This window comes from Amblyomma mixtum, chromosome 2 (assembly GCF_055824585.1).
Source record: "Amblyomma mixtum isolate Tamu chromosome 2, ASM5582458v1, whole genome shotgun sequence".
NCBI classification, from domain to species: Eukaryota; Metazoa; Arthropoda; class Arachnida; order Ixodida; family Ixodidae; genus Amblyomma; species Amblyomma mixtum.
Genome location: NC_143013.1, coordinates 207,029,289 through 207,034,116, shown reverse-complemented (window position 1 = coordinate 207,034,116; position 4,828 = coordinate 207,029,289). Strand labels below are relative to the sequence as shown.

General features: G+C 45.1%; 1 pseudogene; it reads right to left on the bottom strand.

Annotated features, from left to right (window-relative positions):
• Positions 1 to 548: 548 nt before the first annotated feature.
• On the bottom strand, positions 549 to 2,766 carry LOC149362366 (P2X purinoceptor 7-like; annotated as a pseudogene).
• Positions 2,767 to 4,828: the final 2,062 nt, after the last annotated feature.

The following is a 4,828-nucleotide window of genomic DNA, read 5'->3' as shown; positions in this document are numbered from 1 at the left end:
GCCTTTGAAGCAGTGTGTCACGGCTTCTTGTCATTGTAAAGACACTGTTATGGAACACTGTGTGCTGTAGATGGTGAGCTAATGCAGGGCCCAATTTGGAAAATGGCGAGATTATAAATTCAGGCGCTGAAAATCAATGGGGTGCCATGAATGGAATTTCCAAATATGAAAATGAAAACACTAAAAATGAAACAGCTGGAATTATCATTGTATTGTTGGGAATGGGGGACTACAATCTCATTCTCCTGCAGCTCATTCTTAGCATGGTTTCTACAGCTTACTTGGTTCACATTCTTACTGGTGAGATGTATGCTGACTTGCAAAATCGTTGCAAATAAATAATTTATTGAAAGCATCTGTGTGTTTGTTATGGTTGCATATTTATGAAGCACTCTACACAGAACTCTGGTCTTGCCAGCCATGCATGACAATTTATTTCATAAAGGTGCTTGGAATTTGCATGAACTTTGAAAGGAGGTACAAATAATTGAACATTAGAGGAATGGATTGTGTGCATAGCTATATAGGCTTCATGATGTGTACATACCTCAGCAGGTGTAACGATGCTTGAATCCTGTGTAACTGCCATCTGGAGATGGATATTTTTTGCGTATGGCACTAAGCACGAACTCGTCAGGATTATTCTGTTGTGCCTGCCCAGTCGCTTCCACACAAGGTGCACAAACTGCCCATATGCAGCGCGCCTCATCCTCCTAAAATAAAGAATACAGGTCAATGAAACTGCCCAAGCTACCATATGTGCTCCTTCTCACCTGTTCACAGAGCCCCTGTCGTTTCTCGATGATGCACTAGTTTCCTGTCGTGCCAGTGCAACTTGTAGAACTGCTTTATTTAGGCACACATCTTTCAATTTTTTTGTTGTTGTGATGCAGCGTGCCTGCTTCTCCTTTCCAGTAATTTCGGCGATCTCTTGACAACAAGAGCAGTCTTGTTCTTCACTCATTACAGAGCAGTGCATGCAGGAACAACTGAGGTGGAAGGTAAAAAGTAGGGGTGTGCGAATATCATATTTTTCGAATACGAATCGAATACGAATCGAATACGAATACTTGGTTCCGAATATCGAATCGAATATCGAATAATCAAGGACTAACGCATTTAACCACTACAAAACATTATTTGAGCACCCAAGAAGATAACAGTGCAACTATCAGTGACGAAATGAACACAAGAGGCGTGTGTAGCTACACAAAAAGTATCAAAGTCTCGAACAATATTGCTGAATTCGATGGAGGCGAAATTCTAGAGGCCCGTGTACTGTGCGATGTCAGTGCACGTTAAAGAACCCCAGGTGGTCGAAATTTCCGCAGCCCTTCACTACGGCGTCCCTCATAGCCTGAGACACTTTGGGACGTTAAACGCCAATAAACCAAACCAAACCATTGTTCTTAGAAGAGTGGTAATATCAGAGAAGATGACTATAGTGCACAGCATTTATTAAGGCTAGCTTGCCATAAGCACAAAAGCGCGTTGCTATGATGAACATAAAAGGTTGTCGTGAAGGAAAACCGGCGGCTCCACATGGTCAGGCAGAAGTCAGGCCTTCTAGCTGAAACGACTTCTCCAGCCACAGAAAATGTGCTCTCGCTTGGCACTGAACTGGCAGGTATTGCTAGGTATTTCGTGCACAGCTCTGACTATACCAGCTTCGCAGGTATAGTCACAAAGAAGCTCACCAGCGCAGTCAGCTACTGCATGGCCCAACGTTACGTATTGCTCTGGGCGCCGCCATGTTGTTATGTCTCTGTGGATAGGACTTGAGGACCGAAATGAACGCCGGTGCTCGCAATAGAATATTCGGCTAGATACGAATATTCGCGTCGGGTCGAATTTTCGAAACAACACGAATACTTGGATTTCGAATCGAATACGAATACTAAAAATATAATATTCGAATTATATTCGAAAATTTCGATATTCGCACACGCCTAGTAAAAAGCTGTGGTAATGTTTCAGTGCCGAGACTAGGCAAAACGTCTAAAATGGTGTCATGCAATACTCTAAAAATATGAAAAACAAACGTGCGCATGCCGAATAATTTACGTTTACTGAAAGAACCTATGTTCACGACCGACTGTCATACGCAGATTATGCTGTCGGTTTGGTTTATTGGGGTCAAACGTCCCAAAGCGACTCAGACCATGAGGGACACCGTAGTGCAGGGCTCCTGAAATTTCGACTAGCGGGGGTTCTTTACCGTGCCATGACATCGCACAGTACACGGGCCTTTAGAATTTCGCCTCCATCGAAATTTGGCCACCGAGCGCCGTAACCACTGAGCCACCGCGGCGGGGTAAGATCATGCTATCGAACGGCATGCGTAAATGCTACAGTAACTGCCTGTTCCTCGAATCTATTTGTCTATAACTTGTATTTACAACGGGATAATTTATTGTGCCAACGCGCTCTAAGACTCTCCACGCTCTATGCCTGCATTACACTTGCGTACTCCTCGCAACGCAACGCAGTAAACAAATGCTTGAATGAGACACTTGCGCTGTCGGACCTCGTCAGGAGTATCGCTGTATCAACAAAGCAGCATTTATATGCGCGGGAACCGATTAGCAATCGAGATACTTACCAGTTCACATTCCCCACTCGTGAAATCGCTTCGTCGCTTTCGCTGGTAGCCAACGACGAACTGTCGGTCGTAGGGAGTGCAGTAGAATGCTCTTGTGGGGATGCTTCAGGTTCAAAAAGGTAAGGGGAAGTACCGAGCTGAACTGTGGAATGAAAGCCTTCCATAAGGTAAAATAATTCAGCGCAGATTCACAATAAACACGGGCACACGTGCTTGATCCTGGTCACCCGCGTACCGGACTGGCCGCGGCAGGAGCGACGGTACCCGATGTTGACGTCACGAATGTTTTGACCAACCAAAAGTGGCGACGGGGCTCGAAACGCTTGCCTGCGGCGGTGGGCACTTATTTCTGCAAAACAAAGCGATTTATCGTTCTCTGCGTTTATTTTCAATGTGGTGTTTGTGCTCAGGGAGCAGAAAAGTGCAAAAATGCGTCGGAAACTCGTTTTTTTTAAGTGTTTCAGCTTCCCTTTAAGGGATCAAATAGCGAATGCACGACACATATCTGCGGAGTATGCAAACGAAAGCAGGGGAGGTTTATAAAGACTGTAGGGTAACTAAGATGTAATATAGTGGAGGTATTAAGAGGTAATTTGCACAAATTTAAAAAGGTTTGAACTGTTAAAAGGCTAAACCTAGCTGATAAAGATGGCATTCGCGCCTCATGGTGTAGAATAGGATGGGCGGCATATTTTGGAAGCCGCAGACGGAGGCGCAACGCCTCCCGTTCCAAGAGAACAAGAGGGCGAAGTTTATACACAGGACCTCTTTAAAATTAAACTCATCCGAAATACAAAATTGCCCGGACATACATTTTATAAATCAGCAGGATGGTGTGCCTTCTCATGTCTGACCTAGCCCTGCAAAGCCTACGCTGGATGACAAGGGCCCGAACTCCTTTTACAGAAACTTGCTCAATGTGTGCCCGCTAGGATGGAGTAATGTCCTATATCAATCCGAGATATTTGACCGTTTGTGCTTAAGTAATTATGTGAATTATATAAACCACGCAGATATTTACAGGATGAGAAACTGGGAAGACTAACAATGCGCATTTCTTCACATTGAGGGACATATGAATTCTTCCTAACCAACTCTCAAGAATATTGAGGTAATTCTGCAAGGTTTGATAAAGAATGTGAATATCACTTGCGGCGGCAAAAAATGCGATATCATCAGCGTGCACATAAGTTTTCACACTCCGAATGGATAGAATGGAGCTTAGAAAGGTGTAAAAAAGAACAGGAGAAAGATCTTAGGCTTGCGGTACGGCTCTTGTCTGTCGAAATCTCCTGGCGGAAACACCGTTTCCGCAGCAATGAAATTAATTATCTCTTCTCCAAGAAGCAGAGGTTCCGTTTACAAAATAGTTTGGGAAATTAAGGTCCTCCAATCTGTGTAACAGCGCCTACTGCTGACATCCACAGTCAAATGTGCGGCAAACTGTTTACTTTTGCGAGCTAGTTTAATACGACTCTCGAGATCGGTATGAGCACACCAAATCGGACAGCCCGGTGTGAAACAGATTCGATACAATGAAATTAATTATCTCTTCTCCAAGAAGCAGAGGTTCCGTTTACAAAATAGTTTGGGAAATTAAGGTCCTCCAATCTATGTAACAGCGCCTACTGCTGACATCCACAGTCAAATGTGCGGCAAACTGTTTACTTTTGCGAGCTAGTTTAATACGACTCTCGAGGTCGGTATGAGCACACCAAATCGGACAGCCCGGTCTGAAACCGATTCGACACGGATTCAAGAGATCATTCGCAGAAATGAAAGGCATGCCGCGACGGACGAGGACCCGTTCCACTAATTTCACTAGGTTCGATGTCATTGACATAAGGCGTATGTTGGCTAAAGTGAAACCCTCCTCTTGCTTTTTAGGCAGTATAAATATTGTGACGCCCATGAAAAGGCGATACCCATTCTGCGTGGTCGGCGTTGCTGGATAAGCCGAAGATGAGGAGAACGAGGGTGGTGGCGTCCCGTGCTCGGCAAGCGGACCCAGCTGTTTTCAATCCTCCGTCCCGGTCTTAATAAACCACTGGGCGTAACATCTTGGTGAAAGGTGCCGGGTATACAGGTTCCTCCGAAGACGGATCCCTAGATTCACATTCGCCGCAGTCGTCGCATTGTTGGTCTGCCGCCTTCTGTGCCCATGATGTTCCTGGACGGCGATGCTTCGAGGTCTGTGCCCAGCAGTTCGTGACAGCATTACAGGGA